Source organism: Girardinichthys multiradiatus, chromosome 24 (genome assembly GCF_021462225.1).
Source record: "Girardinichthys multiradiatus isolate DD_20200921_A chromosome 24, DD_fGirMul_XY1, whole genome shotgun sequence".
In the NCBI taxonomy this organism is placed as follows: domain Eukaryota; kingdom Metazoa; phylum Chordata; class Actinopteri; order Cyprinodontiformes; family Goodeidae; genus Girardinichthys; species Girardinichthys multiradiatus.
Genome location: NC_061816.1, coordinates 4,808,707 through 4,834,801, shown reverse-complemented (window position 1 = coordinate 4,834,801; position 26,095 = coordinate 4,808,707). Strand labels below are relative to the sequence as shown.

Genomic DNA, 26,095 nt, shown 5'->3' with positions numbered 1-26,095 from the left:
TTCACGCTTTATCCTTTGGGTTGTTGTTATTTTTCAGTTTAAGACTTTAAATGTTGCTTAAATGTGTTCATTTGTATCGTCTGAGGACGTTTTACCACATCAGTGAATGTTTGAAGGTTTGGATTCACATCAGCCGCTGGTTCTGGTGTTTTCCTCCACAGCAGAGATTAAACAACTACCTTAATTAATACAATTAACACAACATGGTGGCCGTTAAATATTGCCACTCTCTGGTTTTCACACACAGGTTTGGCATCAGTGGTTGGAGAATGTTCTTTTTGTGATATAAAACCAATAACTGGCTGCTGGAGACACCTGGTTGGTTGATTTGTGTGTTTAATATCTGAGGAGAAACTCTGTAGAGAGAAGCAAACACAATGTCAGAGACTGAGAAGAGAAAATACAGTAAATTTAAAGCAGACGGATGCTTTAATGAACACGAGTCAAGCTGTAAATCTTTATGTCTCCTATGACCTTGTGGAACTATGCAAATATCAGCTCCTATGAGGGGTCATAAACTAACAGGTTGAACTACAGAGTAAATCCCAGGAAGGACTACTCAATCTGTTCAGATTAGCATTTTATTTACATTTAAAATCTGTTTTAATCTGACATTTCTTTTCTGATCTTGACTTTTAGGTGTTGATTGTGTAGTGCAAGAAGACAGCCAACATAAAGGTTGGTGCCGGGCAGAACGTTGACATTTTCCATTCCAAGTTTCCACCATCTCCAGTCCTCGTCTCGATGCATCTTCAGGAAACTGAAGCAGCAGAGCTGTCTGAACATGGCTGCAGGATGTAATATCTGCTCCTGGTAGACATCCACCATCTCCTCTTTGTCCCCCTGAATTAAACAAAGAGAAGCTAAATAATAATGTTGTGTTCCAGTCCTGTCAGGCCTTGGAGAGCCTGAATGTTTTGTGTCATTTTGAAGCTAATTGTCCTCTAAACGCAGCATATAGTAGAGAATATTTATGTATTTCTTGTTGTTTCTCTGTTTAACAGGCTCATTTTGCAGCAATTCAACAGTCAACCTGGAAATTTGCAGCAAATCTCCACAGCAAAGCTACACTCAGCTTGCAGATTCACAACAATACTATGATCTAACTGGGTCTTCACAGCAATACCATAATTAACCTGGATATTCAGGATTTTCTACAGTTCAATTCTAGAACAGAAATGATCTGAAAATCCACTGCAGCTTTTTAAAGCGAGGTTCATTTAGAGAAGTTCTTTTTTGTGCATGTGTGGGTTCTCTCTGGGTACTCCGACGTCCTCCCACAGTCCTGCAACTGTTCTGCTTCATTAAAACCATCATTTCAGTCTCATTCAAGTCAAAGCTTGGATGGCCTCAACTTTTCTCAATTTCAGTCAGAACTAAACTGACTCAACTATATTTGGACAAATGGTGATTCTCATTCGGACCCGGATATCCTGGAGCCTTTTGAGTCGCATCTTAAAATTTTCAGGGTTATATTTGAATAAAATTTTACTTTTGACAAGCAGGTTTGTTCAGTTGGACAGAAATAATTTCTGCCTTAAAACACTAACATTGGGTGATCCAGACGTTAAATTACATCCCAACTGAATTATTGTAACTCTTTATATGTTGGTGTCGCCTGGCATGACTTCAGTTAGTCCAGAATGCTGCAACTTATCATCTGAAACAAACTAAAAATGAACATATTTCCCTGGTACTTACTTCTCCTCACTGGTTCCCTGTTCATTCAGGTTTTAAGACAAATATATCAAGTTCTAGTCCATAACCAAAGCAACAAGGGATAAGTTTCTGAATACCAGACTTGTCTGTCTGTTCACGTGTTTCAGCCTCTTCAGCAAATGGTTTCTACGTTGAGGCAAAGTTTATTTATAGCACATTTCAGTAGCAAGACAATTCAAAGTGCTGTACATGAAAAAAAAAGAAACATAAAAGGGGCATAAGTGTATTTAAATAATTATAGAGAATAAAAAAATTATTGAAAAGATGATTAAAAAAAAAGGTGCCGAATTTTATAGGTAACTAAATTTTAAAGTTCATTTTTTCAAACTGAAACGTTTTGTGACAGATTCTCCATGACTGATCAGAAGTTGTTGGTGGTCCAGTGTCTGGTTAAAACCCCACCTGTTCCAGGTACCTGGATCACCAAAGAGCTGTGTTCCTACCTGAGCTTTGCAGAGTCGTACTTATGGGGTCAAGCATCATGTGACCAGATTTCTGGTTCCGACCTGAAAGGAACATAAGGACCTGTGAGACTTCAGTCTCCTCTGAGAAAGTAGCTCAATAGGTTGGGAAGCATGTTTGGTCTTCAAGTGGTTGGAAGTTCAAGTCCTAGACTAGACATAAAGAACCTTAAATGTAGTAAAGATATATTTAGTTATCTGAACTGTAACTAAAAAGTTAAAGCTCAGTTCTGCTGACTCTCAGGTATCTACCTGCTTAGCTCAGATTGTAGAGAGAACTGTTAGGAGGTCACAAGGTCATGGGTTCAATAGTGTTTGGAGAGCAGGTCAGAGTGTCGAAGGTGTTCAGTGTTGCTGTGACCTTTTACCAGGTCACCTGACTTATCAGAGTTATAGAAGAGAAAAAGATAAATGCACTGGGAGAACTGGTCAGAGTGTGAAGGGACTTGGTAGCATGGTGGGATTGTTCGTGACCGTAAGTCGCCAGCGGTGCAGCGTCTGGTTCTAATCCTGACCATTACTGGACCTGGATCATCCAAAACATGTCCCACTGTGGTGGGTCAGGGAGGGGGCTGTGTCTCCTCCCTGACTTTCAGAGAAGTGAATGGTGGGGGTTATACATCTGGAAACAGCAACCTTTTACTGTCTCCAACAACCATTAGAAGAACAAACAATTTATTAGTTTCTGTCGTTAACATAAAATTACATAAAGGCTCAAACTGTTGTGGGATTTAACAAATTTTTAGGAACACTCTTGTTTTACAAACACAACAAGGTAAATAAGTAGCAACGACGGAAAAGAGTAAATCAACAGAAAGTTGTTCCTTAGTGTTATTTTACAAGAACGACATAAAACGAGGATGGTGTTCGAGGGAAAGAAATGGTTGTATCGACCGTTTAAAAGCTTTTTTACTCTTATGTTTTCAGTTTTGTGGCTGCTCTAGTATATTTGTGCCTTACGGTCATGAACAAGTCCATCACTAGAACCTTCACACATTATAGATGTAGGGTTACATAGAGAGCACATTATTAGATTTGATTCTTGGGGTTGTGGTCACTGTCACCTATGTCCAGTTGTAACCTTTCAGGTCAGCTGCCTGAAAGATTAAAGTCTTCTAAAATGGTGGGATGATGATTAATTCCCACCCTAACCTATCGTCTTGGCTCCCCCTTGCCGTAGCGTTGAAGATGTACCTCCTCGGTTTTGACTTCCCTGTGGAAACTTTAGAACACTGAGTTTGAATTTGTTTCTTGGTGAAGGAGTGGAGGTGGTAGGGTTTGAACCCAGGATCATCAGGTCCACAGCAGAGCGCCTTGAATCACATGGCCAACCAACCAGCTGAGAAGCTTGGAGATCTAGCTGCTACAAATAGAACAAACTGACATACGACAGTTTTTTCTAAAAGTTAGTCGTGATTGTAACTTCCACATACTAACGTGTAACTAATTGTGAGATGAAGTATTTAGACAAAAGATGGAAGGTTGTTGTGGGCAGAGATTGAACCAAGAACCATTGAACTCACAGGACAACACCTAGAACCACTCTGCCAATCAAACAGGGAGATCAACAGAAACATTCAGACTTTGTTTCTGTGGAAAGAGCTGTGGTCCACTTAGAGAAGCTGGAAGCCCTGCATCTGTAGTGCTGAGTCCTGAGGTCTAAGCTGTTGCTTCCAATATCTAAAAATGAGCACTGATAATGATATATAGGTATTAATTTAATTTATTAATACAACAAATGGTCTGAAGAATGAATCAGGACATAAGGTCAGACAAATAAATGTAAAATCTACTTAACTCTTGTAAATACAAAAACAATTTTTTTTATGTTTTTTTTACACTTTTACAGTTTCTACCTGTATGATTACAGGTAGAAACTGATACATAGTTGGCATTTCCTTTTAGTTATTTAAAGATAAAACGATGATAAAACGTCTGTAACTGGATTTATCTGTACTATATATATATATATATATTCATACATTTATATTATAAATAATATCTATTGTACCAGAGATTGTTAAAAGTCTAATTGCTCCATTCTTGAGTACAGCGAGCAGAGACTCCTGCTATTGCAGCAGCAACTCTTCTGACCAGCCAGAAGACTGAGAAGGGGGTAGATTACAACCACAGATAATCTCTACGATGACTACAGACTCAGATTTAATAAAAATAAAACATTTTTTATCAAGCATTGTTTAGAATCGGTTTATGTGGTTTAAGCATTTAGTTATGTTGATAATATGCATTTCATAAAAGGGGTATTTTTGGTTGTAATGAATACAGTTTTTAATTTAAATTAGAAAAAAGAAAGATAAACAATCCATCCGGTTGAACAATTGATATGAGGAAAATCTGTAGTTACAATATATCACCACCAGGGGGCAGTAAGGAATCATAATCAAACCTAAAACGGTTAAACTTCATATTTTATGTATATTAGAGATGGAGATTCATTAATAACACAATTATATGTGCAGTGCACTGCTTGTCCCACTTCCATCAGGAAAACGATTCAGAAAATGTTACATCAAAATGAAATAGATTTAGAAACAGTTTAATTTCCAAAGCAGTGAAGGCAATTGTTCCTCTGCTAGACACTAAACATCTAGCTGATAATCAAACAAACCACCAGCCCATCTTAGACTGTTTCAGCACAAGCTGCACTTTATGTAAATATTAAATACTACACGCCACATTCCATGTTCAGACAATCTGAAGGGAGATCTAGCTGGAAGAAAAAACACATCTGCTCAGTTTTTCTGGTTTTAGCCTCTACTAAAAACACACTTTTGGTTTAATTTTGGAATAATCCTTATGAAAAATAACAGCAAGTCAACTGGAAAGTAAATCAAATAGAAATTATTACTTTTTATTGACCCTGACTGGTGAAGCTCTAAAGAAAAACATCCATCTAGTTTGGGACCGGTCCAAAATGTCCCTGTATACTGAAACATTCAGAGTTTCTTTCTCTGGACAGAGCTGTGGTCCGCTTGGAGAAGCTGGAAGTCCTGCATCTGTAGTCCTGAGGTGTGAACTATTGCTTCCAATTTCTCACCACCAGTGAGAAACGAGCACTGATTATGTTATACATTAATTTAATAATACAACCAAATGGACGGCAGAGTGAATCAGGACATTAGGTCAGACACATAAATAAATGTTAAATCTAAACAACTCTTGTAAATAAATAAAAAACAGATCGTTTTTTATTTCTTTATTTCTTCAAAATAAAACACTTTTCATTCTGTGTTTAACATATTTCCATCATGTTCACCTTTACCTTGATTTAAACAGCTGCAGTTACCGTCTGTGTCCAGTAGAGGGCAATAATAACCGCCCTGCTCTGATAAAGAGTTTTAATTTGCGGCTCCGCAGCTAAAACATCAACATTATTCTGACTGTTTCCTTGATAATTTAACATTTCATAAATATTTTCCTAACTTTAAAGTAGAAGCTCAGCATCTTAACGTTTAAAGCAGAGTTTTAGAGCTTAGTTTCATCTGTCTGTTGGAGCTGAACCTCTGCTTGGAGTTTAGGAGCCACAGCTCCTCTGAAGCTGCTGCTGGTTCAGTCTGTTAGCTGCTCTTTTAGAGCTGCTTCTGATTCACACTAACAGAGAAAATGCTGATTTTTTTGTAAAGGAGGCTGAAGAGCTGGAAAGAAACAAAGTTGAAACACAAACATCAACAAAAAGTCTCCATTTGCTAATCAACCGCTGGAATCCAGCTAGCTGCTAACTGAGCTTTCTGCCCTCTAGTGGACACAGGGTGTAACTACAGCCAAAGTAAAGTTACATGTTTGAAAAGCCAAAATTACAATTTATAAACGGGGAAACTTTAATAAAACTGGAGATTTATGTGTCAGATAACTCAATGAATCATTCTGTAATAACCCTTTGATAAATAAATGCAGAAATGACTTTAATTATTAGTAATTATTTAATAAACATTTTAATTCATAGCCATGTGCTTCATCATGAATTTATTTTCTCTCTCCAACTTACGAATCAAAATCACTTATCAGAGCTAAAACTACTATAGAAATGTGATTGGTCGGCAGCTGATTTGCTGTGCAGGTCAACCAATCAGATGTCAGTGTTTATTGAGTGAGACACAGCAGTGGTTTAAATTATTTTATCATCTGCTTTAGAAACCGTAAGCAATAAAATAATTCATTTTATTCATGATTTTACCATATTTTTACTCAGCTTTTAATTAGATTCACCAAATAAATTACAATATTATATTATTATAAGTAATACCTTTTGACTTTTAGGATATATTGAAAATAGATATATTTTTATTTATGTATTTTATTCAAATAATCAGATACAACAAAATTCAAATGACATTTGTTGAGAATTAGTTCTATATAAATAAACTGAATTATAAAGCTAACTGCTGTGTTACAAACATCTCTGTAACAGGAAGTTTCTGTTCAGACTGAGTTTAACCCTGCAGTGAATCTTATGTGTTTAACAACAGTAATTTAAGCTGATTTTATCTCACTGATTAAAGTTTAAATTACAACAAAGATATAAAATACATCTGACTGAACAATTTATATAAATAATACTGATTACAATATCTTACCACCAGTGGGAAATGAGTATTTATTATTATTATTATAAATAAATAAATTTATTATAAATAAATAAAATATAACAAGAATTTGACATAATGTCCCGCTGATAGAAAAAAAAATCTAAATAGACTGAATGAATTATCCTGGAAATAAAAATCTTCATATTTCAGACTTCATACTTCAATTAGTTTTAAAGTTGTAAAATATGTTATTTTAAATCTAATGGTTATTTATACTAAAACAATATTTACAACAAAAGTATCAGTGAGTATTTTGTTATTCAAAGTTACACATATAACCCTTGAGTGACATTCTGGTTCACACACCATACCAGTCGGTGACGGTAATGCACCAATTTCCTTGTCAACCATCAATAAACTAAATCAAAAAAAGAGAAGAAAACAACACAAACGAAGCACCAACCATTCTGTTTATTTGTTGGAGTTTTTCAAGTGGGTGGAGAGTCAGATTCACGCAGCTCTTAGAAACGACTGAAGCCATCTTAGCTTTATTCACCATTCATTGTTTCAGAGTCAGTCGCTTTTAATCCTCCTTCCTCAGAACTTTTCATCATGTCTGCTTTTCTCATATAATGATGTTTATTTCTCCAGAACGCGAATAAATCTTACTGCAGAAATGATATATTTCTTTAGATATAGTTTTTGTGTTTGGACATTTCTCCCCATTAATCAAATTATTTTTCTCTAGTCTTCGTTTTTCCAGCCGGATAAAAAAGCAGGAATGTTTTCCCATCTTCTGTCCACTCGGATTGAACCTTATTCCTTTCTGTTAGTCACCAAAGCTGCCAGTATAACAATCATCTTTACTGTGGCTCCGTGTGAAACTTACTGCCCTACCTGTGGAAAACAAGCTACCTTCTGTACAACTGCGCAAGACAGGAAGTGAAAGTTCAAATTAAAGGCATGCAGCTCAGAAAAAGGAAGTCAACGACGTCATTCCAGAAACAAACAAAAATCATTTTAATTTGCTGTCACAAAAGAAGCTTATGGTTATTTACATAAAGTTTCCAATAACTGGGTTCTGATGACTCTGTGAAAACTCTGAGGAGCATCTATCCATGCATTCATCTGGAACTATATTAAAATCACCACCAACTACAACTAGATCCCTAAAATATGTTGTTTTCATCTCTTCTATAACATTTGTCATTTGCTGAAGCCAAGTTCTGTTTCTAGGTTCGTTGTTGTTTCCATAAACATTGATCCAAATAAAAAAGGCTTCTTCTATTTCCAGACTCAGGCGACCCAGTGACCTTCATCATCCTTCCTTTCTGGAACAAGTTCATCAGGAAACTTAGGAAAACAAATCGCTGCTCCTGCCGAGCGACTGGATCCATGACTGAATATAATTTAGTCTCCTCATTGCTGGGACCAAAGTTTAACCTCAGACTAATCAGGATGAGGTTCTTGTAGGGTTCTTGGTGCTCTTCATCTGGTTTAATCAGAATGAAGTTCTTGTAGGGTTCTTGGTGCTCTTCATCTGGTTTCATCAGGATGAGGTTCTTGTAGGGTTCTTGGTGCTCTTCATCTGGTTTCATCAGAATGAGGTTCTTGTAGGGTTCTTGGTGCTCTTCATCTGGTTTCATCAGGATGAGGTTCTTGTAGGGTTCTTGGTGCTCTTCATCTGGTTTCATCAGGATGAGGTTCTTGTAGGGTTCTTGGTGCTCTTCATCTGGTTTAATCAGAATGAAGTTCTTGTAGGGTTCTTGGTGCTCTTCATCTGGTTTAATCATAATGAGGTTCTTGTAGGGTTCTTGGTGCTCTTCATCTGGTTTCATCAGGATGAGGTTCTTGTAGGGTTCTTGGTGCTCTTCATCTGGTTTCATCAGGATGAGGTTCTTGTAGGGTTCTTGGTGCTCTTCATCTGGTTTCATCAGGATGAGGTTCTTGTAGGGTTCTTGGTGCTCTTCATCTGGTTTCATCAGAATGAGGTTCTTGTAGGGTTCTTGGTCCTCTTCATCTGGCTTCATCAGAATGAGGTTCTTGTAGGGTTCTTGGTGCTCTTCATCTGGTTTCATCAGAATGAGGTTCTTGTAGGGTTCTTGGTCCTCTTCATCTGGCTTCATCAGAATGAGGTTCTTGTAGGGTTCTTGGTGCTCTTCATCTGGTTTCATCAGAATGAGGTTCTTGTAGGGTTCTTGGTGCTCTTCATCTGGTTTCATCAGGATGAGGTTCTTGTAGGGTTCTTGGTGCTCTTCATCTGGTTTCATCAGGATGAGGTTCTTGTAGGGTTCTTGGTGCTCCTCATCTGGTTTCATCAGGATGAGGTTCTTGTAGGGTCCTTGGTGCTCTTCATCTGGTTTCATCAGAATGAGGTTCTTGTATGGTTCTTGGTGCTCTTCATCTGGTTTCATCAGGATGAAGTTCTTGTAGGGTTCTTGGTGCTCTTCATCTGGTTTCATCAGGATGAGGTTCTTGTAGGGTTCTTGGTGCTCTTCATCTGGTTTAATCAGAATGAGGTTCTTGTAGGGTTCTTGGTGCTCTTCATCTGGTTTCATCAGGATGAGGTTCTTGTAGGGTTCTTGGTGCTCTTCATCTGGTTTCATCAGAATGAGGTTCTTGTAGGGTTCTTGGTGCTCTTTATCTGGTTTCCGGGTGAGTTTACTCCACTAAAACGTTTCCAAAGTGGAGATTCAACACTTCCATAGAAACTAATCTGGGACGCTGCTCCGCTCGCCTGACCGCCCTCTGGTGGCTACAAGTGGTAACTACAGCTAATATAATCTAGAACAATTATACCCACGCTTCCTGTGAGTTTCTTTCAAAATAAAGCACCAGGAGCAATAATACTGCTGTTGCTTGAAGCAGCTTAACTAGAAGCTAGGAGGAAAGCCAACAGTCTTCCTAAATTAAATGGTTCACATATTTTATTTAAACATCATTAGTCTCTGAATAACACTAAAATAATCTGCTGTCTCAATAATAAGCTACAAAAAGTTGCTGTACTATAAACAACATAACGATGTTTGCATTTCTACTAAATAAAACTGTTGTTTAGGCTCATTAATACTGGAGGATAATTCTGATTCTGCTCTGAAACTGATAAATGCTTTTAATACTATTAATAAACTATCAATAAACTAGAGATTAACAATAAATTAAAACAAAACACTTAGCGCATCATTTAAAACTTTATTGGCTCATCATCTGTCATCCAGGAACCAACATTTTATTTAAAGAAATATAAAAAATAACCCTAATTAATTAACCAATCAGATACATCCATATTATCCCACTACAGCACCACTACAGCATAGATCCCTGATATGGTACACGAACCCCCGTCCCTCTAAACTTCTCTAAATTCAATGGAAACCTAAAATTAGAACATGAAATGTGGCGTTAAAAAGGTACACCACCAAAACAAACTCTGAGAAATATTAAATCACTGAAAATAAATGACTGATATAAAACCTCATCGTTCAGAAATGTATTTGAAAGGGTTAAAAGACTATTTTAAAGGCTTTAGGACCCCAGAGAACCACAGTCGGAACAATGAATTCTGCTCTATAGCTGAAAATCTTAAAGGAGGACATCCATCCACCAGTTTGTGACCTTCAGCTCAAGAAGAGGCTAAGAACAATTATCCAAAGAACATCAGAAAGTCCACCTCTCAAAAACAAAACTAACAAAAAGACAAACTGAGGTTTATGGAGTGTCCTAGTCAAAGTCCAGATTTAAACCAGATTAAAACCTTTAAGAGACCGTTCATGCTGTAAACCCTCCAATGTGTCTGAATGAAAGCAATTCAACAAAGCAGAGTGGGTCAAAGTTCATCCACAGTGATGATGAAGACTCATTACCAGCACAACCCGCTATTAGGTTTAGGGTGCACTTACTTTTCCACATAGTGTCAGTGTGGGGAGTTGACTTTCTTTCCCACAGTGAGTAATGTTCATAGTTCAGGTGTTGCTGCATATTTCTGGATATTTAATGATTTATTGTCTTGTTTTAATCCTGTTTTGTCCACCATATTATTCATGTGTGAATGAATTGGTTCTAAACCAATCTTTCTAAAGAGGTAATTATATCATTAAGTCCTCTATGTAGGGGAAATCATCTTGTGCTAAGAGAGAATGATCCTTGGGTTCACTGTTATAATGCAATCGTAGTCCCATAATAACAGTCATTTGCTGTGACAAAGTGGTTCAGTTTGTGTTTACCACTTTTCCCTTATTCTTTTTTCTGATTTATTTACTTTCGGTAGCTGGTCATAAAGCTTAAATTTAAACATTAGTTTGCAACTTTGCTTCACTTACTATCCCGGGTTTGTTTGTGTTAGCATTATGTTGCAGTTTCCATCTGTTTATATGTTTGGGTTAAAGCTATTACTTCTGGACTATTGGTTGAATTTGTTTATTTTGTTTCAAAGTATATTCATGGTATTTGTTTTCCTTTTTATTCCCCATTGTTTGTCATAGTGTGTCCTGCTTGATTGGCTGGATGATGTCATTGATTACCTTGCTGGGTTCTACCAATTAGAGGGTTTTCTTTGGAGTATTGCTTTGTTTGTTTTTCTTTAAAGTAACTTTTGAGTTAACTTCTATTACATGGTATATTTTGCAGATCCTTTCATTATGAAAATGAGTTTGTAAATTAGATTAGTAATTTTGTTTTTCTAGTTTCTCTGTTTAGATTTTGTTTTTGTTTTTCCTGTCTAATTGTGGCTTGGTCCACTCAAGCGCAGGTGTGTTGCCAACTGGCTATACAAACCAGTGAGTGCTTGGAAGCTAAAAAAGAGAGTGGTCTGAGTCAAAAGGGACTAATAAAAAGTCAACAGAAGAATCTGAAACCGATGGCGTATGCTGTTTTCTTGTTCACCTTGCTGCTCCTTGACAACACTACTTCACATTTGCATCCATTGAAATTTAACTAAGCAATCACTGAGTTCTGACTAAGGAAGCCGAGTCACTGGCCGAGACTGCAAGAAAGGAAGTCTTCAAAAACCTTAAAATATCATTATGGACCTACAGCAGGCTCTTACTGCTGCTGATATGAAAGTTTTCCATAATGTAATGATGAAAATTTAACATTCATATATTTTAGATTCATTGCACACTAACTGAAATATTTCAGGTCTTTTATTGTCTTAATACGGATGATTTTGGCATACAGCTTATGAAAACCCAAAATTCCTATCTCACAAAATTCGCATATCATTAAAAGGGTCTCTAAACGAGCTGTGAACCTAATCATCTGAATCAACGAGTTAACTCTAAACACCTGCAAAAGATTCCTGAGGCCTTTAAAACTCCCAGCCTGGTTCATCACTCAAAACCCCAATCATGGGTAAGACTGCCGACCTGACTGCTGTCCAGAAGGCCACTATTGACACCCTCAAGCAAGAGGGTAAGACACAGAAAAAAATTTCTGAACGAATAGGCTGTTCCCAGAGTGCTGTATCAAGGCACCTCAGTGGGAAGTCTGTGGGAAGGAAAAAGTGTGGCAGAAAACGCTGCACAACGAGAAGAAGTGACCGGACCCTGAGGAAGATTGTGGAGAAGGGCCGATTCCAGACCTTGGGGGACCTGCAGAAGCAGTGGACTGAGTCTGGAGTAGAAACATCCAGAGCCACCGTGCACAGGCGTGTGCAGGAAATGGGCTACAGGTGCCGCATTCCCCAAGTCAAGCCACTTTTGAACCAGAAACAGCGGCAGAAGCGCCTGACCTGGGCTACAGAGAAGCAGCACTGGACTGTTGCTCAGTGGTCCAAAGTACTTTTTTCGGATGAAAGCAAATTCTGCATGTCATTCGGAAATCAAGGTGCCAGAGTCCGGAGGAAGACTGGGGAGAAGGAAATGCCAAAATGCCAGAAGTCCAGTGTCAAGTACCCACAGTCAGTGATGGTCTGGGGTGCCGTGTCAGCTGCTGGTGTTGGTCCACTGTGTTTTATCAAGGGCAGGGTCAATGCAGCTAGCTATCAGGAGATTTTGGAGCACTTCATGCTTCCATCTGTTGAAAAGCTTTATGGAGATGAAGATTTCATTTTTCAGCACGACCTGGCACCTGCTCACAGTGCCAAAACCACTGGTAAATGGTTTACTGACCATGGTATCACTGTGCTCAATTGGCCTGCCAACTCTCCTGACCTGAACCCCATAGAGAATCTGTGGGATATTGTGAAGAGAACGTTGAGAGACTCAAGACCCAACACTCTGGATGAGCTAAAGGCCGCTATCGAAGCATCCTGGGCCTCCATAAGACCTCAGCAGTGCCACAGGTTGATTGCCTCCATGCCACGCCGCATTGAAGCAGTCATTTCTGCAAAAGGATTCCCGACCAAGTATTGAGTGCATAACTGTACATGATTATTTGAAGGTTGACATTTTTTGTATTAAAAACACTTTTCTTTTATTGGTCGGATGAAATATGCTAATTTTGTGAGATAGGAATTTTGGGTTTTCATGAGCTGTATGCCAAAATCACCCGTATTAAGACAATAAAAGACCTGAAATATTTCAGTTAGTGTGCAATGAATCTAAAATATATGAATGTTAAATTTTCATTATGACATTATGGAAAATAATGAACTTTATCACAATATGCTAATATTTTGAGAAGAACCTGTATATGTCATTCTCAAGATGACTTGACGTTATATTGGCCGCAAAAGGAGGCCCTACAATAATTTACTAATAAATTATTGTGGTCTAAAACCATATATATATATATATATATATATATATATATATATATATATATATATAGTGTTTACATAGCATATTAAGCATATTAAAACAAGCATATTAAGTGTCCCACCAGAGATAATAACACACTGGACCATTGTTACACAGCTTTAAAGGACTCATATCATGCTGTTACCAGGGCTGCTCTGGGTTTTTCAGATCATTATCTAATCCACCTCATCCCAACCTACACACAGAAACTAAGAGCTTCCAAACCCACGGTTCACACTGTTAAGAAGTGGACTGAGGATTCAAAGCAGACGCTACAGGCCTGCTTTGAATGCACAGACTGGACTGTTTTTGAAACTTCAGCCACTGACCTAAACCAACTAACTGATGTGGTGACATCATACATCAGTTTCTGTGAGGAGATGTGTGTGCAGACCAAGACCTTCTGCACCTTTGGGAATAACAAGCCATGGTTTACTCCACACCTCAGGAATCTGCACAAGGACAAGGAAGAAGATCACAGCAGTGGAGATTGGAAGCGGTACAGGCAGGCCAGGAACAAACTAACAAAGGAGATCAAAGGAGCCAAGCGAAGCTACAGTGAGATGCTAAATAACAGCCTTTCTACTGGTGATACTTCAGCTGTATGGACTGGTCTGAGAAACCTGACTGCCTATAGGAGCCCCTCCACCCATCATGAACAGAATCCTCGCCTGGCAACCGTCTGAATGGCTTCTACTGCAGACATGACAGGAAGCCGTTCACACCTCAAACCATCTCCTCCACATCCCATTCAGGAACAAATTATTCCCGTAAAGCAACCAACCCCTACCTTCAGATCCTCTGCCTGCACGAAAGATCTCCGAGGAAGATGTAAATAGGCTCTTTCAGCGCAAGAAAACAAACAAAGCTGGAGGACCTGATAACGTCTCCCCATCATGCCTGAAAGCCTGCGCAAATCAACTTGCTCCGAACCTCACCCAGATTTTCAACAAGTCACTGGAGACGTGTGAGGTCCCCTCCTGCCTCAAACGATCCACCATCATACTGGTTCCCAAAAAACCCACCATCCTAGGATTAAATGACTACAGGCCTGTAGCCCTGACGTCTGTGATCATGAAGTCCTTTGAGCGGCTGGTGTTGAAGCACCTGAAAGACATCACAGGCCCCCTGCTGGACCCCCTGCAGTTTGCTTACCGAAATAGGTCGGCAGATGATGCTGTTAACTTAGGTCTACACTTCATCCTGCAACACCTCGACCACCCAGGGACGTACGCCAGGATCCTGTTTGTAGACTTCAGCTCGGCCTTCAACACCATCATACCAGACATCCTCCACCATAAGCTCACCCAGCTCAACGTCCCAGCCTCCACCTGTCAGTGGATCAACAGCTTCCTGACGGACCGACAGCAGCAGGTGAGACTGGGGAGCATCTTCTCCCGATCCAGATCAATAAGTACTGGTGCGCCCCAGGGGTGTGTTCTGTCCCAACTTCTCTTCCCTGTACACAAATGACTGCACCTCAGCGGACTTGTCCGTGAAACTCCTGAAGTTTGCAGACGACACCACTGTCATTGGACTGATCCAGGACGGTGATGAGTCTGCATACAGACAGCAGGTGGATCGGCTGGTACACTGGTGTTGTCAGAACTACCTGGAATTCAACCCACTCAAGACCGTGGAAATGGTGGTGGACGTTCGGAGAACACCACCCCCCCTCACCATCCTCAACAACACCGTGTCGGCTGTGGACCACTTCAGGTTCCTAGGAACCACAACCTCTGAGGACCTGAGATGGAAGCTAACCCTTTTGTTTTCAATTCATTTCAATGATTCCACATATAAATAATTCCAGTTAAGAGCTCCATCATGGAACAAATTAACTTATAAAGTACAGGCACCACCAGGGGCCTTTTAGGGTCTGAACCATGATGGTCTTTAGTCCAGGCACTAAATAGTTTAATATTCATCAGACAGCGGCCCAGTTTATAAGTCACTTAAAGTTAAAGTAACAAGACATGTTGTAGCAGCTCTCTGCCTTGGCTGGGTTTTCATTGAATGTAAATTATAGTGAATCAAACAAAAAAGCTTCACGATAATTTGACCTGGTTTTAATTTTTTGTTAGTAGTTGAAGGATGAAGAGACACAGTTTACAATGATAAAAAAAAAAACATTTGGCTGAAGCAGATAGACATTTCTTGATATTAAAAAGAAAAACAACTTTATGCTCAGTCCGTCGAAATAAAGTTGTTCTTAAACTCTAAGAAACTATGTTTACTGTGGCTCAAAAATATACTTATTTTCTCTTCTATAAAATAACTTTTTAAAATTTTACTCTCACTTTCTTTTCCTCTCTTTCTTATATTCCTAAATAGAAAACTGGTATAAAATTGGTTTTCTTAGATTTTAATGGAATGGTAAGACCCTAAAAACATATTTATTTTAATTATGCTGTTAGCAATGACAGTGAGACCTGGAGGGGTGTGGTTGGGAAGAATGGCCCCCCCGTTCTGAATTTGAGTGGTGTTTTGTTATTGGACTTCTGTGCTCGTCATGACTGTCTATAACGAACACCATGTTCAAGCATAAGGGTGTCTCTCTGTGCTCTTGGCACCAGGACACCCTAGGCCGCAGGTCGATGATCAACTTTGTTGTTGTGTCATCTGATCTGCAGCCGCATGTCTTGGACACTCGGGTGAAGAGGGGAGTGGACCTTTCCATTGACCCCTACCTGGTGGTGAGCTGGCTCCGATGGTGGGGAGAATGATGATCGGACCTGGCAGACCCAAACGAACCTTGAGGGTCTTACTGGGAACACCTGGCGGAGTCCCCGTGAGACGGAGCTCCGGGGAAGGTGGGGGACATTGAGTTCGAGTGGGCCATGTTCCGCATCTCCATTGCCGAGGTGGCTTACCAGAGCTGTGGTCACAAAGTTGCTGGTGCCTGTTGTGGCAGCAATCTTCGAACCCGCTGGTGGACACCGGCAGTGAGGAACACTGTCAGGCTGAAGGAGTCCTACCAGGTCTTTTTGGCCTGTGGGACTCCGGAAGCAGCTGATGGGTATCGGCAGTCCAAGCGGCATGCAGCTCAGGTGGTTGCTGAGGCAAAAACTCTGCCGTTGGAGGAGTTCGAAGAGGCCATGGAAAACGACTTCCGTACAGCTTCGAGGCGATTCTGGTCCACCTTCTGGCGTCTCGAGGGCGGGGAGGGGGTGGGTGGGATTCACCCGGATTACCTTAAGGCTCTGGATGTTATAGGGTTGTGTTGGTCAACGCGACTCTGCAGCATCGCGTGGACATCGAGGGCAGTTACACTGGATGGACTCCAACTATTCAAAAAGGGGGACTGTAGAGTGTGTTCCAACTATAGGGGAGTCACACTCTTAAGCCTCCCTGGTAAGGTCTATTCCGGGGTTCTGGAGAGGAGGGTCCATCGGATAGTCGAACCTCAGATTCAGGAAGAGCAGCGTGGTTTTCGTCCTGGCCCTGGAACACTGGACCAGCTCTACGCCCTCAGCAGGGTCCTGGAGGGTTCATGGGGGTTCGCCCAACCAATCTACATGTGCTTTGTGGACTTTGAGAAGGCGTTCAACTGTGTCCCTCTGGGAATCTTGTGGGGGGTATTCCAGGAGTATGGGGTACCAGGCCCTTTGATACGGGCTGTTAGGTCCCTGTACGACCGGTGTCAGAGCTAGGTCCGCATTGCGGGCAGTAAGTCGGAATCGTTTCTGGTGAGGGTTGGACACCGTCAAGGTCACCCCTTTGTCACAGATTCTGTTCATAACTTTTATGGACAGAATTTCTAGGCGCAGCCGAGGTGTTGAGGCGATCAGTTTTGGAGGCCATTGGATTGCGTCTCTGCTTTTTGCAGATTATGTGATCCTATTGGCTTCATCAGCTCGTGATCTACAGCTCTCACTGGTGTAGTTTGCAGCCGAGTGTGAAGAGGCCGGGATGAGAATCAGTGCCTCCAAGTCCGAGGCCACGGTCTTGAGCCGCAAAAGGGTAGAGTGCCTTCTCCTGGTTGAGGGGAGGTCCTGCCTCAAGAGGAGGAGTTCAAGCATCTTGGGGTCTTGTTCATGAATGAGGGAAAAATGGAGCGGGAGATCGATAGGCGGATTGGTGCTGCGATGCGACAGCCATTGCTGTCGTGGTGAAAAGAGAGTTGAGTCAAAAAGCAAAGCTCTCGATTTACCGGTCAATCTACGTTCCTACCCTCATCTATGGTCATAAGCTTTGGGTCATGACCGAAAGAACAAGATCACGGATACAAGCGGCCGAAATGAGTTTCCTCGGCAGGGTGTCTGGGCTTTCCCTTAGAGATAGGGTGAGAAGCTCGGTCATCCGGGAGGGACTCTGTCATCTGCTCGACTCCTCGCTTCTCCACGTCCAGAGAAGCCAGTTGAGGTGGCTCTGGCATCTGGTTAGGATGCCTCCTGGAAGCCTCCCTGGTGAGGTGTTCTGAGCACGTCCCACCAGGAGGAGGACCAGAGGAAGACCCAGGACATGCTGGAGGGACCATGTTTCTTGGCTGGACTGGGAAAGCTTAGGGATTCCCCCAGACGAGCTGGCCCAAGTGGCTGGGGAGAGGGAAGTCTGGGTCTCTCTGCTTAGGGTGCTGCCCCCGTGACCCGACCCTGGATAAGCGGAAGACGATGGATGGATAAAAACAGTTAACTAATTAAGGATCCATCTATGATTAACTATGATTTATCTCTTATTAATTCTGCACCTTTAAACAACCCAGACCTGTACGTTTAGGATCAGAACATAAGACAGAGAAGAGGGAGGCTTGCTTTTGCTCATTCTACTGTGTCTTACTGGTACCAGGAGATATTTTCCTGGTTTATTGAGCAACACCTGGTTCTGTCTAGATGTAGAACTGGACTATAGGACCGGCTGCAGCCATGAGATGCAATGTGAGGATCTGCAGGGCTTTTTAATGTTTAGTAACTTTAGGATTAAATGCTTTGATTTTGACTAAGGTAAAGGATTAAATATTTTTTTCCATCATGATGCAGGTCCAGCTAAAATCTCACAGAGGTCCAATATGGCTCTTCCAACATTTTGGGTTGCCGATCCTTGTCCTAGTGGGATCATAGGTGAACGCCAGCTTGCTGTTTTCCTCCTCCTCCTCCTGTGTGTACGTGCGAGTCTGCGGGTGTTGGCAGGTAGGCAATTAAGTCTCAACTTTTATTGTCAGATCAAGGTTATTGCATTTTGATTTAAGAAATAATGATCAACTAGCTGGATTGGAAGGTCTTGTCCCGACATCTGGACCGCTGCTGCTTTGTGTTGGATTTCTGCTTTTAAACTGTTTGTGTCCAGACGTCTCACTGAGATATTCAAGCGCTGACGTTTGGGATGCGACATCTGAGCGCCTGTTTGGCATCATGCTGTGAGCATGGTCAATTAGCTGCACACCTGGTTTTGATATAAATTTTAATAGTTTATATTTCAGTGTTTTTCTTTTCTTTTTTTTTTATCTCCTGCCCATTTTGTTTTCTGGAAATTGTCTTTGTATCTGATTTAGATATTTATTTGGGCTAACATTTATTTTGGGCAGTTAGTTTGGTATCATTTGTCGAATTATGGTGTAATTTGCCCATTTTGTTTTTCTTTTGTTATATTAAGTTTAAGGTTTGTGGCCTTCATTAATAGTGTTATTTATTTTTTCAGTTGCTGAGGTCCAGCGGTGGTGCTGGTTTTTTGGCGGTGTTTTCCTTTTCAGTGTGCCATGATTTCTGAGTTGGGGTGTCTCACTACATGTCAGGTGCCTTATAGGTGTTTTCGTTTCTTTTGCTATGTTTGTGGATGCTGCCCATTGCCAATAGTCCCTACCGGCAACCTGAGCTGCTGTGGTTCAGGTTTATTTCTTTTTCCTTTTATTTAGGAGGGCCCTTATTTTGTTTTAAAGAAAAGGATTTCAAATAATGGAATTTAATAAATGATTTGGTACATTTTGAATCCTGTCTCAGATTTCATCAATATTTGTATCAAAGAACTTGTGTGCCTTTTAAGAACTTATAAACTGCATAATATTCAGGAGCCCCAATTAGTGCTGCCACATTTATAAACGTTATACAGTTAAATGTACATTTAAGTTACCTTGTTTTTTGTTTATCTATTAAGAATGGTTAGAGGATTTTTCACTATGATACATAGACTGTAAAAGATAGGCCTTTAACACTTTTTGTCTGCTTTGAATCTTCCATCAATCAATGAATTGCATACTGTATGCAGACTATTACATGTACAATTTACTACCAGTAAATATTGTGCTAGTATTGAACTACAGGAAGGAATACAGTTGCAAGCCTTTAAAGTTATGTAAAGCGCTTTATGGGTCACTTAGATCCTAGAAATTTGGTGACAGTGGCTGCGTCGGGGGACAATTAGATTTTTTTTGTCATTGGGCCCAAAATTACTGGCTGATTATTACCGCGGTGAAGTTAGTTTGAAGTTGGATATTCAAGCTCTGCGGAGTTAGCGGCATTTAGCTCATGGTTGATCCGATTCAGGAACTCAGATTTCGGGGAGCTGCTCTCTGTTGCTAACCTCTTGCGGCCGTCGAATAAATAAATTCCTTGTCTTGAGACCAACTGAAACAAAACCAATGGTAAATCAACTAGATTACATCAATGAGACACACTCATTTTTATTCCATTTTTAGCCTTTTTATATTTTTTCAGGAATTTATTTGTCAGACATTTTGATTTTTCTTCAATAGCTTCCAGGTCATGTGACCCACTGACACAAAACTAATGTGAAATCATTCTACTAGACTGGACGGATGAGACACACTTCTTTAAGAATTTTTGTAATCACAATTGATCATTTTGATTAAACATAGGATTATAATACAGGTCCGTCTCAAAATATTAGCATATTGTGATGAAGTTCATTATTTTCCATAATGTCATGATGAAAATTTAACATTCATATATTTTAGATTCATTGCACACTAACTGAAATATTTCAGGTCTTTTATTGTCTTAATACGGATGATTTTGGCATACAGCTCATGAAAACCCAAAATTCCTATTTCACAAAATTAGCATATTTCATCCGACCAATAAAAGAAAAGTGTTTTTAATACAAAAAACGTCAACCTTCAAATAATCATGTACAGTTATCCACTCAATACCTGGTCGGGAATCCTTTGGCAGAAATGACTGCTTCAATGCGGCGTGGCATGGAGGCAATCAGCCTGTGGCACTGCTGAGGTCTTATGGAGGCCCAGGATGCTTTGATAGCGGCCTTTAGCTCATCCAGAGTGTTGGGTCTTGAGTCTCTCAACGTTTTCTTCACAATATCCCACAGATTCTCTATGGGGTTCAGGTCAGGAGAGTTGGCAATTGAGCAGTGATACCATGGTCAGTAAACCATTTACCAGTGGTTTTGGCACTATGAGCAGGTGCCAGGTTGTGCTGAAAAATGAAATCTTCATCTCCATAAAGCTTTTCAGCAGATGGAAGCATGAAGTGCTCCAAAATCTCCTGATAGCTAGCTGCATTGACCCTGCCCTTGATAAAACACAGTGGACCAACACCAGCAGCTGACATGGCACCCCAGACCATCACTGACTGTGGGTACTTGACACTGGACTTCTGGCATTTTGGCATTTCCTTCTCCCCAGTCTTCCTCCAGACTGTGGCACCTTGATTTCCGAATGACATGCAGAATTTGCTTTCATCCGAAAAAAGTACTTTGGACCACTGAGCAACAGTCCAGTGCTGCTTCTCTGTAGCCCAGGTCAGACTCTTCTGCCGCTGTTTCTGGTTCAAAAGTGGCTTGACCTGGGGAATGCGGCACCTGTAGCCCATTTCCTGCACACGCCTGTGCACAGTGGCTCTGGATGTTTCTACTCCAGACTCAGTCCACTGCTTCCGCAGGTCCCCCAAGGTCTGGAATCGGCCCTTCTCCACAATCTTCCTCAGGGTCCGGTCACCTCTTCTCGTTGTGCAGCGTTTTCTGCCACACTTTTTCCTTCCCACAGACTTCCCACTGAGGTGCCTTGATACAGCACTCTGGGAACAGCCTATTCGTTCAGAAATTTCTTTCTGTGTCTTACCCTCTTGCTTGAGGGTGTCAATAGTGGCCTTCTGGACAGCAGTCAGGTCGGCAGTCTTACCCATGATTGGGGTTTTGAGTGATGAACCAGGCTGGGAGTTTTAAAGGCCTCAGGAATCTTTTGCAGGTGTTTAGAGTTAACTCGTTGATTCAGATGATTAGGTTCATAGCTCGTTTAGAGACCCTTTTAATGATATGCTAATTTTGTGAGATAGGAATTTTGGGTTTTCATGAGCTGTATGCCAAAATCATCCGTATTAAGACAATAAAAGACCTGAAATATTTCAGTTAGTGTGCAATGAATCTAAAATATATGAATGTTAAATTTTCATCATGACATTATGGAAAATAATGAACTTTAACACAATATGCTAATATTTTGAGAAGGACCTGTACATACTGTGATCAGTTGCAAGGTAATTCTCAAAGCTTACAAGCTCCAGTCAAATACAAAACATTCATATTACCAGATCACACCTGCTTTTTTGAAACTGTCCAGCGTTACTGTAGAAGTCTTCAATGCATGAACCAGTTTCTCGGTTTCTGATTGTGAGTTAACCTTATTTTGGAAAAAGAGGGGCACAGATGTCCCTTCACAAATCAAGGGTCGAAGCGTTCATCCATCATTCAGAGCTTTGCTCCTTTTGTCCACATCAGCAGTTGACAGGAGAGGAATGTGTGTGATTGTATTTTTTAAGTTCATGTTTCACTTATTTGTTAACATTTACTTCTTCATTTTAAAACTGATATCAACAAATGATCAGATTTTCTGGTAAGCAGTTTTAGCCACTTTAAGTATTTATAAATTATTATGTTGCTTACGCAGAATATTGCAAGCCCATTTAATGTGGCTGCCCATGCGGCCCTCCAAAGAAATGCCACCCCACACCATTACTGACCCACTGCCAAACCAGTCATGCTGAAGGATGCTGCAGGCAGCAGATCGCTCTCCACGGTGTCTCCAGACTCTGTCACATCTGTCACATGTGCTCAGTGTGAATCTGCTTTCATCTGTGAAGAGCACAGGGCACCAGTGGCGAATTTGCCAATCCTGGTGTTCTCTGGCAAATGCCAAGCGTCCTGCACAGTGTTGGGCTGTGAGCACAACCCCCATTTGTGGACGTCGGGCCCTCATACCATCTTCACGGAGTTGGTTTCTAACAGTTAGTGCAGACATATGCACAAAAAAAACCTCTTAATACTTATTAAATGTTTATCTGCTTTAATGCTGTGAAACCACAAAATCCAATGCATTTTAGTGGGGTTTTATGTGATGACCAAAACAAAGTTCAATGTTAAAAACACTGTTTGCTGCTGTTGAACTAAGCAAAACCTGAAAAAGTCAAGATCAGACACAGCACGGAGGTGTATAAAAAAAAGCTGGATAGCTCCAGCAAAACAATATCAGAGATGTGTGGACAGGGATGAAGAAGATCACAGGCTTCAAGAAGAAGGATGATCAGACCGATGGAGATCTGGACAGAGCCAATGAACTGAACACATTCTTCAATAGGTTCAGTTCAGAAACAAGTTCAGCATCCTCCTCTCCTGCTCACAGCCAAACAGACAAACCACCTTCCTTTGACCCACAGGACTCACAGCTGTCCAGTAACACCTCACATTTTTTATCTTCCACCTCAGCCCTAGACCCTTCTGCTTCTACATGTTTGCCATCAACCATATCAGAAGATGCTGATGCTCACTTTACCTCCCCCTTCCACCTGTGTGTCTCAAGAAGTCAGGTGAAGAGACAACTGGAGAGACTGAACCAGAGCAAGGCTGCAGGTCCAGATGGTGTCAGCCCTAGAGTCCTGAAGGTCTGTGCAAAGCAGCTCTGTGGGATTGTACTCTCACCATTCCTTTTCACTCTGTACACCTCAGACTTCCAGTACAAGACAGACTCCTGTCATCTGCAGAAATACTCGGATGATTCTGCAGTCGTGGGGTGGATCAGAGATGGACAAGAAGATGAGTACAGGAAGGTGGTGGACCGCTTTGTGGCATGGTGTGGAAACAATCATCTCATTTTGAACGTGACTAAAACAAAGGAGATGATTGTAGATTTTAAAAGAAACAGGAATAAGTCAAAAACTATTTCTATCATGGGAGAAGAAGTGGAGGTGGTGGAGGAGTATAAATACCTCGGTGTTCACCTGGACAACAGACTGGAGTGGAGATGCAACTGTGAAGCCGTCTACAAGAAGGGACAGAGCAGACTGTACTTCTTGAGGAAGCTTAGGTCATTTGGTGTTTGCAGCAAGATGCTGCATATCTTCTATAAGAGTGTGATCTCTTCTGCCATCATCTGCTGGGGAAGCAGCATCAGAGCCAGGGACTTAAAAAAGCTCAACAAGCTGATAAAAAATGCTGGTTCTGTTCTGGGGACTCCTCTGGAACCTCTGGAGATCATTGTGGAAAGAAAGATTCTTCATAAAATGAAGAACATTATGGAGAACCCTGAGCATCCTCTTCATGAGACTGTCCTACAACAACAGTGTCTTCAGTCAGAGGCTTCTTCAGATCTGCTGTAAGACGGAGCGCTACAGGAGATCCTTCCTGCCCACAGCCATCAGCATCTATGATAATAACAGATCCAGTGTGATGACTGATAGATTGCTCCATGTCCAGAGCCTCAACACAAACAGCACAGAAAGTGAAAATGCAAAAAAAATGCAGCTGGAAATGTCCATCATGCAAGTAAGGTCCAAAGTGTGAAGTTTGTCCAATAATGTTAGAAAACTGTAGATCTGTTAGATTGCTTTAAGACTGTCTCATCTGTCATGTTTAGTAGAATGATTTAACATTAGTTTTGTGAATGACATGTTACCTCAAAGCTATAGACAAAAAAAAGAAACTGCATTAAATCAGATTTAAAAAATGAGTGTGCCTCATCTATCCTGTCTAGTAAAACAATTTCAGACAGATTTTGTGTCAACTGGTCACATGACCTGGAAGCCATTGAATTTATTTTTGACAAATATATTCCTAAAAAAATATTAAAAGGCTTAAAATAGAATAAAAATGAGTGCGCCTCATTGATGTATTCTAGTAGCATGAATTACCATTGTTTTTGTTTCAGTTGGTCACAAGACACGGACTTTATTTATTTTTATTTTCCAAAAGTGTTTGGTTCAGAAACTTATTGACTTAAGTGAATCAACGCGCGTCAGAAGAGGGAGCAACAGAGAGCCACTCGCCGAAATCGGAGTTCCTGAATCGGATCAACCGTGAGCTAGATGCCGCTAACTCCGCGGAACTTGAATATCTAATATCCATCTTCAAACTAACTTCACCGTGGTCTCCTGATCTTGCTCGGGTTAACTCACCTGAACTTCCGGCTCCTGCAGCTGCCTGTCCGCACTTCTTTCTTTATCATAGCGGTTGGCAAACAACAAAATTGGCGCACCTACCGCCACCTACTGGTATGGAGTGTGGACCAAAATGTCTCAGAAATTGAATTCGATTGTACAGCTTTTTGTACAGCATTTTTTGATAACGAAATAGTATCTGATAAATGTTACATTTTGAATTTATTCTAAATAAATCAACCAAATCTAATTTAACTCTAATTCTATTTAAATTTTGGATTAATTGTTGTCTCTCTACCTTATATTTTTATAGTATATGCTCTATGGTTTCATCTATTCCACAGGATTCACATTTACCTTTACAGTGTTTCCCTAAAATAAAAAACAGTACTATTTAACCCAGTATGCCCAAATATGAGACAAGAAATAATTGTTTCTTCCCTCCTTGCCCTTCGTGTTCTTCTCATTTCTCCAGTCTTCTTTTGAATTTTATAAAACCAACATCCTTTCTTTTCTTTCTCCCGTTCCCTTTGCCATTTATCCTTCATTTTCTGTTTAATTAACCTCTTTATTTCTTTTTTTACTAACGTTAATAACTAAATCTACTGATAAATTTCTAACAGCTTCCTTTGCTGCCCTATCTACCAACTCATTTTCTTTAACACCATAATATGCTGGTATCCATAAAAAAATATCATTAAACTCATCATATTTATTCTAAATAATGTCTGTTGAATTTCTATTAAAATATCTGGTCTGCTTTCTTAATGATTATACTGTAAACTAATTAATGATGAACTAGAATCTGAACAAATTACTGATCTTAATGGTCTTATTTCTTCAACCCATTGAATGGCTAATAATAATGAAATCATTTCCCCTGTATATACTGAAAGTCCATCATTTATTCTTTTCCTTATTTTAACATTGAACTCTGGTACTATGAAAGCTACTACAACTTTATTTAATATAATTTTAGAAGCATCTGTATCAATTTGAACATAACCATAATATTTATTGATATAATCCTGTACTACATGTAAATTTAAAATAAATTCCTTTTCCTCATTTCTTCTTTTCATCAAAGTAAAATCTACCATAACCTCTAGAATTATCCAAGGCTGTATGGAACTGTTGTAATTATGAATATGAATATTTTATTCAATATTAATACTTTAATATTTTATTAAATAATATTTTGGTCTGTTAAGGGTTTGTCTTGTGAATACCAGCCCAATAAGGCGATGGTATTAGAACAAAATTGAAAGGGGTGAGCCAAGCTCTGACATTAT

At 40.2% G+C, this 26,095-nt stretch overlaps 1 long non-coding RNA gene across 1 annotated transcript; it reads right to left on the bottom strand.

The window, feature by feature from the left end:
- Nucleotides 1–714: 714 nt before the first annotated feature.
- Nucleotides 715–24,937, bottom strand: LOC124861533. The gene is made up of 3 exons (XR_007036655.1): nucleotides 24,822–24,937; nucleotides 2,163–2,225; nucleotides 715–843 (listed from the first exon to the last, which is right to left on the bottom strand). It is a non-coding gene; the product is annotated as an uncharacterized LOC124861533 (long non-coding RNA).
- Between the last annotated feature and the right edge of the window lie 1,158 nt (nucleotides 24,938–26,095).